General features: G+C 45.8%; 1 protein-coding gene across 4 annotated transcripts in view; it reads left to right on the plus strand.

Annotated features, from left to right (window-relative positions):
• Positions 1-20,864, plus strand: part of TBL1X (transducin beta like 1 X-linked) — a 214,085-nt gene that overhangs the window by 140,927 nt on the left and 52,294 nt on the right. For all 4 annotated transcript variants that reach the window (XM_026015328.2, XM_072744979.1, XM_072744977.1 and 1 more), the window contains exon 3: positions 5,698-5,786. The gene's annotated coding sequence lies outside the window, so the exon portion shown is untranslated. The remainder of the gene's footprint in view (positions 1-5,697; positions 5,787-20,864) is intronic.

Genomic DNA, 20,864 nt, shown 5'->3' on the forward strand with positions numbered 1-20,864 from the left:
TTGTCATGTGACCATGCAAACTTAAAAAAATTTTTTTTTAATTCATTAGAGAGAAGAACCAATGGGGGAGAGGGGGAAAGGGAGAAGCAGACTCCCCACTGAGCAGGGAGCCCTATGTGGGACTCGTTCCTAGGACCCTGAGATCATGACCTGAGCCAAAGACAGATACTTGACTAACTGAGCCACCCAGGTGCCTCGACCATGCAGACTTCTAAAAAGAATGTTTTAACGTGTCCCTATTTGTAATTTATGTGTTTGACATATAAGCTTATTTTTAAAGAACATCAGAGGTAGACCTTAGAATTTGTGTACAAAATTAGTGTCTTTTATCACTAACAGTACAAAAACATTTCTAGGTCATAAGCATAACTCTAAGAGGGAAGGGGGCCTTTCGATGTGGTCTCTTTGATCTTATGTATAAACAGAAAAAGGCACAGTTTACTAGGGTGGCAAGAATTAATCCGCCTAAACTAAATGTATTCCAAAAGTGACTTTTTAAAAAAACAGATGAGATAAGAGAGGAGGAAATAATTCATATGTTGTGACTTTTCACTCTGCAGTACCCATTTTCCTAGTTCAATGAGTAAAAAGAGAAATGAGGATGATGGCCTGATTAATTCCCAATGGATAAAGGCTTATCTAGAACTGCCCTATTTCTTGATACTATTATAATATTAAAAGTAACATTTATTTTTATAAGTCATTACCATCTTGGCACAGTTGTGTTCGTTTTAGTCAAGTACTGTCATCTTTAGATTTCAAGCTTCCAAATCTAAAAAGTGTGTTTTTTATATTTCTCTTGGAGAGCGTGCAGTCTTCCGATGGCACAACCTCCATTTATGGGAATGTCTATTGACTGATGTGTTCAGAGTCCATCAGAAAATTGTCTTTTGAATTTCAACATTTGTTGGAAAGCTGTTTAGGAGAGGACTTTGAGAGTGTTGGCAGACCACAGTTATTGACCGTGGGGTGCCATCACCCATGGGACGCCTCCATATGTGGAAGGGCCCATTAGAAGTGAAGCTCCATGAAGAGGGTGATTCACAGCTTTCCCGCTGCCTCTGGCTCCGAGCCTTGAGGGGATCCTGACAGCAGGATGATGATTTATTGTATGTGATCACCTGGTGTGATATGGTTGGTGGTGGGGCCTGGGGGTACAGCCATGAAAATGTGGCATGAGGTTCTGGTAGGTAGGCTTCTTTCATTATTTAATAAAGCGTTACATGACTTTAAAGTACTTGGAACAAAAAAAATTTTTTTTTTAATTAAAAAATTAAAAAAAAATAGTACCGGGAACAGAGCTGGGCACACGATAGGCATAGTTTCGTGTTAACCATTATTGGTTTTTTTTTTTTTTTTGCTTTGTACTATTGTTGATTTTTAATAACTGTACAAAAAAAAAAAACGTGTTTCCAATCCTCTTGGATTGTGGAAGCAGTATTCAGATGATGCAGAGCAAACCACCTGGAAAACCTCCTTCTGAGGAACACACTTTTTGGCAAACTCTCCCCTACTTATTTTAAACCTCCGGCTGCTTGGCTTCCAGTTCATTTAGTGCTAGGTTTCTCTGGCAGCAGCGCCACACATCATGCTCCTCAGCCTGTGGATAATGATGCACAGGCACGTGCAGAGGGGGCCCTGCCCCATGCACCTTTCCTGCCTGCCCTTCACAAAGTATTCAGTTCTGAGGGGCAGGAATGCTGGCGTGATTCAGTGGGTGGTTCTGTTGGGGCAGCTCTGAAATTGCAGTGAAGAGGTCAGCTGGGGCTGCGGTCATCTGACTGTTTGACTGGGGCTGGATGAGCTTCCTTGGTGGCTTTGTCACATGGCTGGCAAATGGCACTGGCTGTCGGTAGAGGCCTCGGTCCTGATCCACGTGAGATTCTATGTAGGCAATTAAAAAAACAAACAAACTGTATTGTGCAAATTAGATTCTGTTCTACCAAGAAATAGAATTGATATTTACATAGATAAACATTTAATTTATGATCAGTGAAAATGTGTGTTTGTCTTGACTTAGTGATCCTTGTGGGCTATTTGTTTTAATTTTAATTTTAAAACTTCGGGCAACCAGGAAGGAAGCATTATGACAAATCTAGGGAAGCCTCCCGTGGACACTTCCTTCTTAATCTAAGAGCTGTGGGAAGGTATTATTTCACCTACTGATATTTCACAGTAAAAATTAGAAGCCACGAAGAGAAGAGCTTCGTCTAAAATCTGTTCCATTAAAAAGATTTCTCTAAATAAATAAATAAATAAATAGATAGATAAATAAATAATAAATAGATTTCTCAACTTCAGCATTATTGACATTTTGGGGTGGATCAGTTTCTTCTGAGGAGACCACGAGTTGTAGGATGTGCAGCAGCATCCCTGGCCTCCCAGCATTAGATGGCATTGGACCCGCTCCCCCACGTGTGACAGCCAAAATCTGTCTCCACACTGTGCCTAATATATCCCAGGGTGCAAGGTGCAGTCGCCCCTGGTTTAACACACTATGAGCATTTCCATGCTCTTCTTAGGATCAATATTGAATTTCAGTATTAAACTTGAGAAGGTTGGTGGACAACCATTGCCCAACTCAGGTGGCCCTGGTGGGTCTGAGGGAATGTGAGCTCCCCTGACCAGGTGCTAAAGCTGGGGAGGTGGGGGCGGCCAGAGCCAAGCAAAAGAAATCCCAGTTTCTCCGGTGCCCGACCCCCTCGGAGAAGCCGCTGAGCGGGGAGTCACTTGCTCTGCTCCAGGTGGGGCGGGGGCCCCTGTCCGTCCCGGAGCCCTGGGAGGGTAAGGCTTCGGCCAAGGACCCTGAGGCCCCAGCGACTAGGGCAGGCCCCGGGGCAGGCGGAGCGGGCCCGGCGCGGCCGCTGCTCGCCTTCTCGGGCTGGGCCGCAGGCGTCCCGCTGGGTGACAGGCCGGGCGCAGAGGGTGCCACGTCTTCCGTTCGCGCGAGGTGGTCGGACTGGCGAGTCCGGAGAGCCCAGGGCGGAGCGGGATCGCGGGGTGCGTCCTTGACGGGTCACAGCTGGAGCGACGGCAACTCTGGGACTTGCCAGGGTGGATGTCGGCGCCACACTGGGACTGTCCCCAGGGCACCACGCACGGGGGGCCCGCGGAGGGTCTGCACCATGCCCTGCCGGAAAATTGTGCCGTCCTTTTCACTTACCTTTGAGAATAAAGAGTGTATTGCATTTGCTAAAATCCTTGGCATGGGGCAGCCCCGGGGGCCCAGCAGGTTAGCGCCGCCTTTGGCCCAGTGCGTGATCCTGGGGACCCGGGATCGAGTCCCACGTCGGGCTCCCTGCATGGAGCTGCTTCTCCCTCTGCCTGTCTCTCTGCCTCTCTCTCTCTCTCTAATAAATAAATAAAATCTGGCATTTCACACCAGTCCTCTGCAGTGCACCAACCTCTTGGCCAGCACCGCCAGGACGCTGGTTCTGTTCGGGTACTGATGTCATGGGACAATCAGTTAGGATTAGGTATTGGAGGATCGGACTTATCATTTTAATCTATTGTTTCTATCAATACGCTAATTAATTTTGACACGTTGCATAAGCAGAAGAATGTTACAAACCAGTCAAATTTTCCCATTTTTGTGTGTTTATAACACACAGATGATGCTAATTACACTTACTGAGTTTAACAACATATATAAAAGATAATCTTCAATTCCAACACTCTCATTTGTGAGTTACCATCTGGTTTGGACCAAAGAATAAGAATTTGATTCTAAAGGTTTTTTTTGAACAGCTTGTAATAAGAGCTGTTTATATATTAATTACTTATTGAATTATTATGGATTTTAGTATTTTAATTTTCACGCAATTTGGGGCTTATTGTGGTGACATCTGCTCATATTTTGATACTTTATGGTATTTAGCGATTTCATCATAAGGCCATCCCCCCCCCCCCATGGCAATTTACAGCTCAATTCTAAAAATATTAATTTGCTTTCTGTTTCAGGTACTGTAAGGAGTATTGTCCTATTTTGGCTCTACAGAAATTGTCTTCATTGTGAAATGTATTTTTATTTTATGAGCAAAATCAATATTCCTTTATCCCTGCTTCACTCCAGTGAATAATTTCTGCTCAAAGAGTTGTAGGGAAATTTTGTTTAAATCTCATTATTTTTCTTCAATGGTAGAGTTTTAAAAATTGCCCTGGTTATTACTTTTATCCTACATATCCTTATGATGTTTCTTTAAAAAATGTACCATAGGGATGCCTGGGTAGCTCAGCGGTTCGGCGGCTGCCTTCTAAGCTCAGGTTATGATCCTGGGATCTGGGATCGAGTTCCGCATCGGGCTCTCTGTGAGAAGCCTGCTTCTCCCTCTGCCTGTGTCTCTGCCTCTCTCTCTCTGTGTCTCTCATGAATAAATTTTTTAAAAAATGTACTGTAATGGAAATTAAGGACCTATGAACCTACCTGTTAAATCCTTTTAATCTCCTTTCTCTGAGGAGTATAGCTATAAACATGACTCAATGGGAATAACTTTCTTGAATTTCCTTAAAACATTTCATGAGTTTCTGTATTCACTAATAAGAAACACCTTTACTGGGATCCCTGGGTGGCGCAGCAGTTTGGCGCCTGGCTTTGGCCCAGGGCGCGATCCTGAAGACCCGGGATCGAGTCCCACATCGGGCTCCCGGTGCATGGAGCCTGCTTCTCCCTCTACCTGTGTCTCTGCCCCCCCCCCCCCCATGACTATCATAAATAAATAAAAATTTAAAAAAAAAAGAAACACCTTTACTCATTGCTTCGCTTGTGGATTTGAATTCTATTAACCTTGCACCTTTTTATCACTTAAGATGACTAAATAAGGATTTAGAGAAAATGACAGTTAATTTCCTTAGATTTTGAGCTTATAGACAGTAGTAGCTAATTTAAATGTTGGAGGCTGGATTCATTCACAACTGAGCACATTTTATGAGGAAGAAGGTAAATACTATTACAGCAGTGCTGGTTGATTGCTTAGTGTTTATATTGACTGAAAAGTAGAAACACGTTTTTGATATGAAGGTTATCTTAGGAGCTTACAAACCTGGCTTCTTCAGAAGTGCAAATGGTGGAACCCTTGTGAAATTCAACCAGTGCCTTTCTTTTGCTTTATGATAGGGAAGTCGAAAGGGGAAAAAAGATTTTTTTTTTTTTTTTGAAAAAAAGATTCTAATGTTTCTTTGTGTTTTTAAGCACAGAACGTACAAGGGTATATATGTACACACATGGACATGCATGCAAGACTTATAAACATTAGCCCAAATGATGTCTATAAAGTTCCCTTAAAGTGTGTTTTCTTCTCTTAGAGGTGTATATAGTTTCTTGGTTGCATGTGAGACAGTCCCTAAGACAGAAGTGTTTCAAATAGGTATTAATTATATCGTTAAAGGATACCAGTAGCAGAATCTGAACTAAAATTAATTTTATTTACTTTGAGACTCTCTTGGGATTTCTACACATACAGTTGATACCGACTGGCTACTCTCATTTCTCATCTTTCACTCTGCAAGTATAACTGCATTGTCTGCGTTAAAGTGTAAGACAGATCGTGACATAATCAAATGTGTTAAGTTTGAGGTGAGGTGAAAAAGGGAAACAATGCCACCGATGTGAAAAAGAAAACAATGAAGTGGGAGAGGCCGGAGATGAATACTTCCCAAGGAATTTTAAGTTTCTTCTTCATATCTCTCGTTTCTCACCAGGCAGGTCCTGGCAGACACTTTGCAGTTAGTACGATCGGATGCTGGGGAGCTCACTGGTTCAAAGGTCTACACATGAAGTCACCATAAAGGTAAGCAACCCACTTGCTGTTGGATCTTTTCCTTTAGCTGAAATCCCTTAGAGAAGTGGAAGTGCGTTTTGCCCAAACTGAGCAACTTCTGTTTTAAAACAATTTTTTTCAAGTCATGGGTCTTTCTCCTTGTTGAATTTGAAGGTAGTAGAGCACCGTGAGATCCTTATGGGTATATAGTAATTCTAAATGATGAATTCGCATTTTACTGCCTTCTAGAAATTTTGGACACTGTACCAGTTATCATAAACTTTTCTAGGTCTTACCAGGAGAGGATGACACCTTCTAAAACTAAAACCAAACTTCCTTGTCAACAATGTGACTTTATAATTAATTTTTTGGTTTAATTTTATCAGGCACATGAGTATAGACATTGTCTGCTGTATCTTAATTCTGTAAAATTACAGAATTAGATTAGAGAAACTAATCTTTTTTAAAGATTTGAAAAAAAAAAAACTGTTTAAGTTATCTCTACACCCAGCATGGGGCTTAAACTTACAACCCCGAGATCAAGAGTTGCGTGCTCTCAGGGCATCTGAGTGGCTCCATGGTTGAGCATCTGCCTTTGGCTCAGGGCGTGATCCCGGGTCCTGGGATTGAGTCCCAGATCGGGCTTCCCACAGGGAGCCTGCTTCTTCCTCTGCCTGTGTCTCTACCCCTTTTTCTGTGTCTCTCATGAGTAAATAAAATCATAAAAAAAAAGAGTTGCATGTGCTACTGACTGAGCCAGCCAGGTGCCTTTGTGCTTTATTAGTTTTTTAATGCAGTTTCTGTGTATCTGCAATCTGATTTGCTAGTTAGCCTTGAAACTTATTAGAACAGCATGTAGATTATTATTTGTAGGTCAAGGAGATGATAAACTTTGCAGAAGACCAAATCAAACAGGTGCCGAGAGTTGAAGCCCACATGCCAAACTAAAACAGATGGGCAGTTCTGTAAAAGTTGGTATCTTTGGGTAGATGGAGTTTTATTTTATTTTGTTTGTTTGTTTGTTATTTTTTTTAAATTTTTTTTTATTTTTTGGGGGGTAGATGGAATTTTAGGGTTTGATTTTATTATTTACCTTTTTTTTTTTAAAAAAAAAAAAGATTTTACTTACTTATTTGAGAGAGAGAGTGAATGAGAGAGAGTGAGTGCAAGTAGGGGGAGAGGGAGAAGCAAACTCTCTCCGCTGAGCAGGGAGCCCGATGTGACCTGAGCTGAAGGCAGATGCTTAACTAACTGAGCCACCCAGGCAACCTTATTGTTTGCTTTTTGTATCTGCTGTATTATTTAATTTTTATATTTGTATTTTTGTCTTTAAATTTTTTAAAAGATTTTATTTATTCATGAGAGACACAGAGAGAGAGAGAGAGGGAGGGAGAGACACAAGCAGAGGAAGAAGCAGGCTCCATGCAGGGAGCCTGAAGTGGGACTCTATCCCGGGTCTTCAAGATCAGGCCCTGGGCTGAAGGCTGCGCTAAACCACTGAGACACCCGGGCTGCCCCGTCTTTATTTTTTTTTTCAGAAAAAAATAAAACATCTTTCAGATTTTTAAAAAACATAAAGATGGAAATTTGGTGATGAATTTTGCTTATTGCTTTAAAAAATTGAATCAGAACTGAGGTGATGGTCCTTAATTTAACTAGAGTATGTAAAGGGACACTTGGGTGGCTAAGTCAGTTAAGCATCCGATTCTTGATTTTGGCTCAGGTCATGATCTCTCAGGATTGTGAGATCGAGCCCTGCAATGGCTCTGTGCTGGTGTGGAGCCTAACTTAGGATTCTCTCTCTGCCCCCCCCCCCCCCCCCCACCACCACCCAGCCCAAGTATGTAAAAATTGTTTGATAAAGTAAATGTATAAGAATTTTGATATTTTACTTAAATATTTCAAAACTGTAGTGTGCTGATAAAAACTAAAATTTGACAATGTTAACTAAGTTGAGTTTGTGCCTGGCTTTAGCCTAACTTAATATTTTTAAGATTCATCCATCTTGTAGCATGAACCTTTTTTTTTATGGCTGAGTAATATTCCGTTGTACGGTCATACCACATTGTGTTCATCAGCCAATGGACATTTGAGTTGCATTGACCTTCCAGTTACTATGAATCGTTATTCATATTTTTGCTGTTAGGAACATTTGTGTACACGTTTTTGTGCAGGCATCTCTTGAGTCATATCAGGGAATAGAAGTGATAGGTTGCATGGTAACTATATTTAGCATTTTGATGAACTTCTAGACTCTTCCATTCATCATTATGTTTTGAAATGTTGAACCATCTTCTAAATATTAGAGGGAAGATGGGAGAGGTCTGTTTGACATCAGTGTGTTGATTGAGAATTAACTCAGTGCTTTGGGAACACAGGTTTCAATCGAATTGAGCGCACATTGAATTCCCACTGTGTGCGAGGGACTGGTGTTGAACTTTATAGATGACTATGGATTTTTTTTTTCTTGGTAGCCTTTGGTGACTCATTGTATAGTTTACAGATGCAGATGGTCATTGGGGATTGTGCGAGGACATGACACTGTTGTGTACCTACTGCAGTACCCGCATTGCAGGTGCATCAGTAAGATCGGGAGTCTTCTGTAAACCACATGCCCTGTCTCTCTCTGTCGCCTGCCATGCATCAGAAAGTGAGGACTGATAATATGTTCCCTTAGACTTACCTCGTTTCTACACGTGCCTCCTTTGAAAGACACTCGTGGCCGACCCTGGCAGTGGTGTTTCTTGCTCTCACTTTAAAGCGATAGGATTATTCCTGAGGAGCATTCACATTTGGGGGCATCGCCTGCTGGTTAGCAGACAGGCAGCTTTTCAAGCTGGGAATAGACAAGGAGGAAGGCAGTTGTTGTTTAATGTAGAAACCAGAAACTCAGGATACCTGAGTGGCTCAGCACTGAGCGTCTGCCTTTGGCCCAGGGCGTGACCCTGGAGACCCAGGATCGAGTCCTGCATTGGGCTCCCTGCACGGATCCTGCTTCTCCTTCTGCCTGTGTCTCTGCCTCTCTCTGTCTCTGTCTTTGTCTCTCTCTCTCTCTCTCTGTCATGAATAAATAAATAAAATCTTTAAAAATAAAGTAAAAAGGGAAAGAAACTGGAAACTCTTCAGTAGAGCTGGGAAAACCAGAGCATTTTCTGTCACGGGCCAGCCGGGCTCTGTGACAGCCACTCAGCTCTGCTGTTGTGTAAAAACAGCTGTTGATCATACATAAACGAGTGGCCGTGGGTGAGTGCCAATAAAACTTTATTTGTGGACACTGGAATTTGAATGTCATATCAATTTCACGAGTCACAAAATATGGTTCTCTTGATTTTCTTCTCAAGCACTCAAAAATGTAAAAACTATGCATGGCCTGCAGGCCATGGTTTGCTGGCTCTTACCTAAAGGAACACACCTGTTTTATTTCCCCCTCTCCTAACTTCTGCTTCTTGAATTGGTGGACATTTGGAGGAACAGTGAGGTCCTTGATGTGATTAAGACAGAATCCAAGTCGTGGTCCCTTAGCAGACGCACTGCCAATGTTCAGGGAGCTAAGGCTTTTAGGAATGTGAGGGCTGCCCTGCCATGACCTGAGGAGTGGCCCTGGACCTTTGTCCCCGCCCTAAGGATTCTGTCAGAGGCGATCCTCACCCCTTCCCAGGGGACATCTGGCTGTGTTGGAAGACCTGGTGCTACTGGCATCTGGTGGGCAGATGCCAGGGCTGCTGGTTAGCATCCTACCATGCACAGGAACGGCCCCACCACAGATTCAGGTGGTCCCAAATGTCTCTAGGGCAAAGCCTACTCACTACTACTATCACTACTTTATTTTGTATTTTACATCTTTAACCAGTCTTGTGGCTGTGAAGATGTAAGTTGCTGAGCATTTGATGATAAAACTTGTTTCTTGCATTTGCTGACATACATAAGGCAGATCCTTGAAGTCTTATCTAATATATAGGTTCATAATATTTTTTTAAGATTTTATATGTTTATTCACAAGACACACAGAGAGGCAGAGACATAGGTGCAGAGGGAGAAACAGGCTCACCACAGGGAGCCTGATGTAGGACTCGATCCCGGGACCCTGGGATCACGACATGAACCAAAGGCAGATGCTCAAGCCCTGAGCCACCAAGGTGCCCCTAGGTTAATAATATTTTAAACATTTTTTTTGAAAGATTTTATTTATTTGAGAGAGACTGAGAGACTGAGCATGAGCAGGGTGAGGGGCAGAGGGAGAGGAAGAAGCAGACTCCCTGCTGAGCAGGATTTCTGAGGATGCGCAGGGTTCAGTCCCAGGACTGCAGGATCACAAGCCAAGCCAAAGGTAGATGCTTAACCAACTGAGCCACCCATCTACCTCTTTGTGTTTTTGTTTTTTAATGTTTTTGTCACTCATTTAACTTGAAGCATCAAGAGGTGCTATTCTATGAAGACGTAAGAGTTCCACAGCACTTGATGGGTGAGGCATCGCCTGCTTTTACATCTTCTAGAGAAAGCCACAGGGTTTATTTTTTCAAAACTCCAAAGGCCACGTTCTATGAGTAAATGACCTCACTCATGACTCCGTGATACCAGAAAGGGAACTGTCAAGACCCAAATAAATCCTGCATGTGTGGGTGAGAATCAGTGTCTTAGGCTTCATAGCCAGCCTGTGTGTCTTTCTAAAATTCACTGGAGGGCCTCGTGTACGTTGTGGAGAAGCCGTTTCCGATTTTTCAGTGTTAAAGGCAATTAAGTCTGTAAGTTGATTTAGGGATTAATCGAAAGTGTTGGCTTAAACCAAAGTCTTGAGAAAAGCAGTACTCTTACGTAGAAGCAATAACTGGCAGTGTCTCCAAGGTAGTCTGCTGACATCTGGGTGCATGAGCTCACATGGTAGTTGTAGAGAGCAGGGGACTAGGAAAGGGCATCATGTGTACATCGTCTGGCTCTATGACGCAGGCTGTCTGAGCAGCGGTTTGCTGTTACTAGGTTGAGCACTTTTAGGAAGGCTTCCTTCTGGGGTTTCCTCCTGGACAGACAGAGATGGGTAAGTAGGGTGGAGAGTTTACAGAGTTTGAGAGGGGACTCTGTGGCCACTTGGGAGGCGCGCAGATGGTTTTGGAGGTAACCCCAGGGACCGGACGCCTTTCCTGTCACGTCAGCATCGGCTATTGATGTGCACACGGGTCTTGGATGAAGGCCCCAGCCAGCCATTAATTAACCCAGAAGGGCGGCCAAGTGCAGAAAGGACCCTTTCTGAAGGCCTCCCCCTGGGATGTTTTTTATTCCGTGAAGAGCGGCATTATTTTTCTAACACAAGAGCCCCTCCTCTGCTCTCCGAGCCCTGTAGCCTCATTTCCTACTTAGAAGCACTGAGTCGTTCTCATGCAGATTATTTCTGGAGACGTTGCCAGGTTTTAATTACATTTTAATGAATGTGAAAACAGTTCATGTTCATAGGAGAAAATTTGGAAAATACGAAAAGCACACAGATAAATCTAGCGAAATTCCACCCCCAGAAGTAGATGTGAGACTTTTTTGGAAGGTTATCTACCATTTGTGTGTGTGTGTGTGGGGGGGGGGTGCACGTGTGTTCATGCAAAACAAAATTTATCATGCACATTCCATCTTGAAACCTACTTTTTTCCAACATAACACTGTATGATGGACATTTTGCCTGATGCTGAAATACTCTTTTATGGACTTTATCCTATTGTACTGGTTTATTCCCATATTTTAAATGGTAGTACTGTTGCTAGGACTCTGGTAATAAAATAATAGACCCTAATAATAAAATAATAGTTGTTTTGTTATATTTATAATTATGGGCCATCTGACTTCAAGTCAATAAATAAGATTAGTGAAAAATCTTATCTTTGGGTGGTATCTTTTCTTACTGTAAAATAATAGACATATACTCATTGGTCAATATGATAAGTCCATGAAAGAAAGAAAGCAACCAGCACGTAACTACCATAGATTTTTTTTTTTGTTATGATCTCCCCCCCCCCAATATTTTCCATGTGGATGTTTTCCTGTAGTTGGGGTCCAAGTGTAAATGCCATAATTTATTGAATCGTATTGTGATTGAGCAACAAAATGTTGGATCAGCTACATGTTGTCTTAATCACAGTTATGTAGGAGAAAGAGATAATGCGAAGTGATAACAAAGCCAGCCTGTTTCCCCTCCAAAATAAGCTGGTCCCCAAGCAGGTTTTAGGAAAGGATTATATGTAACTGCTATTACATGCATGAAACATTTCCTCCTAACCTGACCGCTGGGTTGTGTAATCAGAATCAACCCTGGGCTGTATAAAGAGAGAAACACATCATGAGGGAGGTCGGAGTGTCCACGGAGAAAGGCAGAGAAAGCGCCTGTGGTAGGATGAGGTCACTTGGAGTGGACTTCCCAGCCGCTCTGCCTCTCGGTCCTCAGGCTGCGTGGAGACCAGGCCCAGAAAGCTGAGCCTTTTCCAGAAGGTTACTTTAAGTGATGGATTCTTCGGCATCGACGCCAGCAGGCTAAGAGGGATGAGAAATGAGACAAACTTTCTTCCCTCCCTGGAGGAAAAGAAATACTTTAAAAGATTTTAGGAGGATGTTTCGTAATGGGGCGGATTGTCACGGGAGCAGCGTTCCCCTCTGATGATACCAGATGAGCGCTGTTTCCCCTTAATCTGTGCTCACAATTTGGGGACAGGGCCCCCTCCTGTTGGCAGGACGCTGGCCTCTCCGCCGTGAACTTGAGCGCCAGCTCCCAGGTGGGCCTGCCCTGGTCATTACGCTTAAGATGCTTAAGTAGCGACTCCGGCCCTGGGATCCTGCTGCTGGGGGTGCCCCTCTGCCTTCCCGGAGATTGCTGGCACGTAAAACCCTGCGAGGACCCGCTGAGTGAAAGGAAGGCCTTACACACCGTCTGTCCTGCGACTGAACGTTGAACTAACTGGCTCAGAACCTTGACCAGTGGGAGTTTCCACCACCTTGAGATGAACTGGCAAGAGGTACCATAAATACGTCCGCGTGGGGTTTCTGCACCGCTTCAGCCCCAAGTTCCCGAGGCTGCAGGGAGGAAGGTGTCTCAGTGGCGGGGCCGCTGCGGACAGATGGACAGACAGATACACGGACGTGCCCTCAGCCGGGCTCCGGGCATCCCCAGGTCATCCTCAGGCGGCTCTGGGAGGGAGGGGACGTCGTGGCTTTCCCTGGGCACCCCCCTGCGCTGAAGACCTCTCATCAGCCTAACTGAAGGTGACTCAGATCAGAACTGGGTCAGGCAAGAAAACGCACACAGATGCGCTGAGGAGGTGTATAGTGTCTTGGGGATTTTCTTGCTTCCCTTTTGTTGGAGGCCAAGGTGGCCGTCCCAGGGCCGGCAGAGCTCTCCTTTATCCTCGACCTGGAGAGGTCGGAAAGCCCCTGCTGGAGTGTCCGAACTGGAGCTGGAAACGGATGCCGTTCTGGAAACCAGCGAGGTGTTGAGCAGTGCACGGCGCCGGCACCCGTACACGGGAGGAGAGGACTAAATACCCGCCCGCGGCCTCTGCAGACACTGCTGGCTCTGACGGGTTTTACACGGGCTTGCCTGTTTGGAGCCCGCTGATCCACCGTTCCCAGGGGACCGGCTCTGAGCCGATCCCTCCAGAAGGCCCATTTAAGTCCCTCTTTGGGGATGCGCGCAGTTGGCTGGCGAGGCGGCATAGCTAGCTTGCCCTGGATCTCTGCTGTGTCTGCAGCCCTGCTCTGAGAATTTCTATAAAAGCATTCAAGCCTCACAGCCTCTCCCAGCATAGGGGCTATTGCTCTCCTGAGTTTGGAGATGAGAAACTGAGGCACGTAACCTGCCTGCCGATCTGGAGCTAGAAAGGGGTGGTGACGTGATGAGAAATCAGGCTGTCTGGCTCTTAACCACCAGGCGCCCTGAATCCCACAGTTTCCCCTGACTGTATGCAGCCAGCACAGGCATGTGCCTGCAACGATCGTTCTTCCAGAATGAAGAGAGGACACCAGCCAGCCTCCACCCCACGTGATAGGCGTTCATGGTGTTTCACGTCAGACCGTAGCACAGACGGCGATCTTCCTGCCCTGGGTGCAGGGGAGCATTTGGTGCATCATAAAAAGTCGACGTCGTTCTGATGCAGCCCCCCCGCCCCCCCCAACAGCTCCTGCACTGCTTTCCTCTCTTCCTCTTCCCCTCTTTCTCCCCAAATGCTGTCATCGTCAGCAGGAACGTACCCTCCCCATCTTCCAGAGCTTCTCTCCTTGAACTCGGCTGCCCTCTCATACTTTGTGGGGCTTTTGGGGGCTTGGCTAGGGGAGCCTCTCATTATCCACGTAGATGCCTTAACAGCTTAAAGGAAGAGGTATGTGTGCCGCTGTGTGTATGAACGTGATCAGTCCCTGCTGCTGCCAGACACTGTGCCTCGACTGCAGCAGATCCTCACTGTTTTCTCTCTCATCTCCACCTACCTCATTGCCCTTCAGCACAGAAAATGCTGGGCAAAGCGCATGGATATGTCTTCATTTGCAGGAGGATTTCAGTAAATATGGGGCTAGGATCCGGGTGTGCTTATCTGATGTGAAAGACCTCCTGCTTTCCAAAGTCAAGGCTTCTCACTCTCTTCACACGGCTTTCTCTCCTCAGAGGAGTTTGTTGGAAATGACACACGGTGCTGATAATTTAATAAAGTACGCAGGAAGAGCTGGAGCCATGGTGGGATTGGCGATCTTACAGCGCCTCTAAACCCAGATAGGCCAGCCTCCTCGTGGTAAATGTGCCTTCTCTGTGTTCCTATTTCACATAGCTGCAGCTCTAATGGGGGGCAAGCAGGGTGAGTTAGGGGATTTGTTGTGGTGGGGTTATTTTGGCTGAGGTCTCGAGTGGTGAGATAGGGACTGGCAAACCTGGGCCAGGGTAAGGGTCAGGCCCAGAACCTCATTGGAGGGGGGTGGTTGCTGAGTGGCTCTGCAAAGCATCCATGGGTATGCATATTTCTGGGCAAGGGATACAATGGGGACACAATGGGGTCACAAGGACCCAGGAGACATGTCCTATGGCCTCGGTATGCTCTTTCTTCCCCCCGAAATCATCCCAGTGGTAGTTTTATATTGTCCCATTTTTTTTTTGACACAAAGCATATAAATTAAAAAGCAGACTTCAGAGCTTCCTGGAAGAGCCCAATTCATAGAGACAAGAAGTGAGACAGAAGAGTGGGTGCCAGAGCCCAAGGAGTCGGGGGGAATAATGAGTTAGTGTTTAATGGGGTTGGAGATTCAGTTTGGAAAAATGAGAACATTCTGGAAATGAATACTGAGGATAGTTGCACAACAGTGTGAATGCACTTAATGACAAATGCGCACTGGAGGGGTTACGATTGTAAATTCTACGTTCTGGTTACCACACTGCAGACAGAAGAGCTGAACCATTCGTGTCCGTCTGACTTTCCTTTGTCTGCTGTAGACAACCCTGCCTGTCCTGTCCCCGTGGAACTCGTGCAAACGTAGAGCAGCTCATGTTAAGGGATTCACAGCCTCGCCTTGCTTTTTCTTTTCCATCAGAGACAGCGGTTTCATCTTTAAGCAAAGGCAGGCGTGCGCGGCTTGAGAACCAGTATCCCTACAATCGAAACTCCTGCCGTCGAAGTGATTCCTCACGACCGGTGATCGTAGAGGACGACGAGGGCCTCTTCCCTCGTCTTCGCTCGTGCGCGGCCTCAGAACACGGCACGCACGCGGGCAGGTGGCAGGAGAGGTGAATGTCCTCTCTGACACCCCGAAACCTTGTGCTGGGAATGCCCCCCCCTCTGGTGGCGCTGCCTGCACCAGCAGGGCTGTGAGTGCCACGAATGCCAGTGCGTTTACTTACATGATGCTACACAGCAGGACCCTGGGGGAATCCGTCATTTTATTCTAACATCCTCCTGGGAAACTGAGGTCTCCTCTCGGAGGAAACAGGAACTTTACTTCCCACCCTCATGAGTGGATGTGGGTGAGGTTAGTCTAAACGGTAACTTTTGCTGAGTGAAGATGAGTCATTTTACTCATCGGTGTCCAAAGAGTAAAGTGGACCCCGCAGAACCACCACCACCACCTTCGAGCACGTTGCTTAGCGGTATTGCAGCTAAACACCCCCATTAATTGTTGGTTTCTCTTGATTTCAGTGTAATCCAACCCAGTGACCTGAAGGGCGCCTGGGTGGCTCAGTGGGTCAAGCGTCTGCCTTTGGTTCAGGTCATGATCTCAGGGTCCTGGGATCGAGTCCCGCATTGGCCTCCCTGCTCAGTGCGGGGGACCTCCTTCTCCCTCTCTCTCTGCCCCTCCCCCTGCTCGCTCTCTCTTCCTAAAATAAATAAATAAGGGCAGCCCGGGTGGCTCAGCAGTTTAGCGCTGCCTTTGGTCCGAGGCGTGATCCCGGGAGCCCGGGATCGAGTCCCACGTTGGGCTCCGTGCATGGGGCCTGCTTCTCCCTCTGCCTGTGTCTCTGCCTCTCTGTCTCTCTCTCTCTCTGAATAAATAAATAAGATCTTTAATAAATGAATGAATGAATGAATGAATGAATGAATGATCAATCAGTCAATCAATCATAAACCAACGAACCCAAGGAGTTGAAGTGAACTGAACATCGCTGGTAGGTTTACAGTCAGTTCAAAGAACATTCTCGTGTCTGTATTGAATAGTCTAAAAATATATATGTACATTGTACTTCACTAGTTAAATCCTTTCTCTTCTTCTGGAGTTAGGTTTTATTATTTTTTTTTAAAGATGTATTTATTTTAGAGAGGGAGAGCATTTGCATGCGTGTGCATGTGAGGAGGGGGCAGGGGCAGAGGGATTGAAACTCCGGCAGACTCCGTGCTGAGCACGAACCAGACATGGGGCTCCATCTCATGACCCTGAGGTCATGGCCTGAGCCGAAATCAAGAGTCAGACGCTCAAGAGTCAGACGCTCAACTGACGAAGCCACCCAGACCCCTGGAATTAGGTTTTAAAAGAAATACTCACTTAAAAGCTAGTGAAGAAGTTGTTCAGTTGCAGGGGAGGTTTGATCCAGTTACTATGATTTCAAAAATTAAATGATGTAGTTGAGGTAGAGGACCCAGGGGGGACACGTGACACGTCTTGTCATTTCACCTGGCATGACATTTTTTTCACTTGGTTCTCTTGCAGGCCGAGACTGGTTTCTGTTTTCTTTCTCTGCTGCTTACAAATCAAAAAAGCCTTTAGAAAATTAACACTGTCTTGGGAAAAGCTTATCCCAGCTTACAAATTTAGAAATTCCATCCATGATCAGAAACCAGAGAGCCAGAGCTTATTCGGAGCTTTTCCTAGTTGGAAAAAAAGATTGTGCCTAAAGAAAAAGAAGAGTAACAGACTAACAAAATTTGTCCACCGTCCTTGGTGTCTCGAGGATGTTATATCCTTGTGCTTCATGGTCCTTTGGGCACACGTGTGCAGACGCCTGTACTTATTACAGACACTTGTGGGTGGGCAGTGAGAACGAGGCTCTTGGGGTGCAGGTGTGCCCGGGGCATCTTCCCCTTAGAAAACAAAAAAGATGTGGATGCTGAAAGAAGAAATCAATATTTTCTTTTTGAATGAAAATCCTGATAATTCTGTAGAAAAATTTTACATAAGCTATTTAAAAAAGCCCAGCTCCTGGGCCACCTGGGTGGCTCAGTGGTTGAGTGTCTGCCTTGGGCTCAGGTCATGACCCTCGGGTCCTGGGATCGAGTCCCACGTCAGGCTCCCTGCATGGAGCCTGCATCTCTCTCATGAATAAATAAATAAAATCTAAAAAAAAAAAAAAAAAAAAAAAAAAGAAAAAGCCCAGCTCCTGTGGTGCATTTTAAATGTTGGCTTCTGGGCAGTCCATGTGGCTCAGCGGTTTAGCGCTGCCTTTGGCCCAGGGCGTGATCCTGGAGACCTGGGATCGAGTCCCACGTCAGGCTCCCTGCGTGGAGCGTGCTTCTCCCTCTGCCTGTGTCTCTGCTTCTCTCTCTCTCTATCTGAATAAATAAATAAAATCTTTTAAAAAATAAAATAAATGTTGGCTTCTAGTAGCCTGGCCATGTCGTTAAGCGGCATCTATGAGCTAGCTGCAACGTTGCCCTACATCTTTGTAAATGCATTTGGTGTCAAACACAAAGTGCTGGTTTTTCTTCTGCAGAGAAAACGAGCAGCAGTTTTGGAATTTGGGACATGTGCCAATGTCTGGGGAAGGTTTTGATCATCACAACTCTAGGGGGTGGGGGAGGTTGTCCTGGCATCTAGTGGGCAGAGGCCAGGGAGGCTGCTCAGCACCGTACAGTGCGCAGGACGGCCCCATAACAGAGAATCATGGGGACCCAGATGTCAGAAGTACTGCCGCGAAGAGCCTGTTAGTTAGATTTTTACTTACTTCTAAGTGTCTGACGTGACACACAAAAAGAGAACGGAGCTGGGGGAGGTGTGTGGGTCATTTCAGGCCCTGCAACAACATACCACAGCCGGGGCAGCTTAACAGACGTTTCTTTCTCGAAGCTCTGGAGGCTGGGAGCCTGAGATCAAGGCACTGGCGGGTTTGGTATCTGGTGAGGATCCACTTCTGTTTCCTACATGGGCGTCCGCTCATTGTGTCCTCACTGGGCAGAAGGACAGAGAGCTCGGGGGGCGACTTTTATAAGAGGGCGCTAATCCCATTCGTGAGGGCTCCACGCTCACGACCTAATCACCTGCCAGCGGCCCAGCCATTCACCGGAGGGAAATCGTCATTGGAGCCGACTCCTCCTTACTGCCCCTCGACGTCACCAAAAGTCGGGTCAGCGTTAGTGTTCTGTGGCGTACGTTTTTGTTATTCTTTACTTTCTCTCCCCTAAATAACAGGTTTTTTTTTTTTTTCATTTGGTTATGCTCTGATTTCATAGCTTTTTATTTAGACTCTAATATTTTCCTAATGCTGTCTTACGAGTGAATTCCTCAGAATGCAAACAAATCTCAGGACAGATCTGTATTTTGACTGTCAGGTTTGTTTTTTTTTTTTCTTTTTTGTCAGGTTTTTTTCTTTTGGTATGCACAGAAGTACAGAATATCACCAAAGTAACTCAAGAAGAGAAGCATTTTTTTTTAAGGCTTATTTATTTATTCATGAGAGACACAGGCAGAGGGAGAAGCAGGCTCCCTACAGGGAGCCCAATGCGGGACTTGATCTCAGGACCCCGGGATCACGCCCTCTGTTGGAGGCAGATCCTCAACCACTGAGCCGCCCAGGTGTCCTTTTTATTTTATTTATTTATTTATTTTTTAAGATTTATTTATTTATGATAGAGAGAGAGAAAGAGAGAGAGAGAGGCAGGGACACAGGAGGAGGGAGAAGCAGGTTCCATGCGGGGAGCCTGATGTGGGACTCAATCCCGTGACTCCAGGACCGCGCCCTGGGCCAAAGGCAGGCACTAAAGCACTGAGCCACCCATGGATCCCCCCAGGTGTCCTTTTTAAAAAGAATTTACAAATTTATTTGAGAGAGGGAGAGAGAGAGAGAGAAAGAGTCTGAGATCATGAGCGGGGAGCAGGGGCAGAAGGAGAGGGAGAAGCAGACTCCCCGCTGAGCAGGCACCCTGACGCAGGGCTTGATCCCAGGACCCTGAGATCACGACCTGAGCCAAAGGCAGATGCTTTTAACTGACTGAGCCATCCAGGAGCCCTGAAGAAAATTCTGGTAACTAAAGTGAGAACTGGAACGACCCAAGACACAGCGTGTTGGTTATCCATTGTGGCCTAATAATCATCACAAATTTCCAGAGCAGCTGGAAACCACACATTTCTTGTCTGGCAGTTTGTCTGGACACTGAGCTTGCCTTTGCTGAGTTCCCTGCCCAAGGCCTCCTCGTAAGGCTGTAGATAAGGTGGTTGCTGGGCGGCATGTGCATTTGGAGCTTGAGCGGAGGGGAGATTGTCTTCCAAGCTCATGTTGTTGGCAGAATTTCGATTCCTTGTGGTTGTAGGGCTGAGGTGCAAAGCTTCCTGCAGGCTGTCTCCATTTCCGTGGGCGGTTCACATGATGACAGCCTTCATGTTCGAGGCCAGCAGGAGAATGTCTCCCTCCAGTCCACTGTGCTAGAGCAGAATAATTATGACATCTGGTCACTCTTACCATAGGACATAACCTAAGGAGTAGAGTGACATCCTCATCCTTTGACACATTCCATGGGGTAGAAGTGAGTCACGGGTCCTGGGATCCACAGTTGGGGATGGGATCTTCCCAGGGTGGGGCTCACTGGGTGTGTCTCTTATAATAGTATTTAGTGTGAATCCTCCCAAGTGGAAGGCCTACATTGCCCTTTTATCTTTTTTTCTAAGTAAACAAAAGTTGATTCTTCTTTATTTTTTATTTTATTTTATTTATTTTATTTATTTATTTTATTTTTATTTTTAATTTTTTTTATGATAGTCACACAGAGAGAGAGAGAGAGAGAGAGAGAGAGAGGCAGAGACACAGGCAGAGGGAGAAGCAGGCTCCATGCACTGGGAGCCCGACGTGGGATTCCATCCCAGGTCTCCAGGATCGCGCCCTGGGCCAAAGGCAGGCGCCAAACAGCTGCGCCACCCAGGGATCCCTGATTCTCCTTTAATGGGAAAAGTTTAGCCACCAGTAAAAATGCCTGGACACGAATGGTGTGGACCTCTGAAGACAGTTCCTCAACAGCCTAAAATGTTTGGTGTTGGTGACCTCTCTGAAAGGGGTCATGGCCTTTCTTTGCTTTGGCTCTTTTGGGAGCGAGTGTTGTTGACGTGTGCATTCTAGTTTGTTGGTGTCTAAGAGTTCGGCTGCTTGATTGGCCTCTCTCTCCTCTTTGGGCTAGCTTGCTCATACGCCTAACAGGATCATTGAGAAGAAAATCAGATTCTTCTTATTTGGTCTGTGTCCATGCTTCACCTTCCTGAGACCCGGCTTCTTCATAGAAATGATGTCAAGGTGACATACACACTTCACTCCTCAGGGATCTGTGTTTCCCTTCTCAGTGCTGCATACAGCCTATAGGTAGAGTGACCATCGGGTTTATCATTTCAGCCTTATGAGTGAAAGGTACCATGGTTGATCATTTATCTAGAACAGCAGGTGCAATCTGGTTTATGTGGTCACCTGCCCTA

The sequence above is a fragment of the Vulpes vulpes genome, chromosome X, assembly GCF_048418805.1.
Source record: "Vulpes vulpes isolate BD-2025 chromosome X, VulVul3, whole genome shotgun sequence".
In the NCBI taxonomy this organism is placed as follows: Eukaryota; Metazoa; Chordata; class Mammalia; order Carnivora; family Canidae; genus Vulpes; species Vulpes vulpes.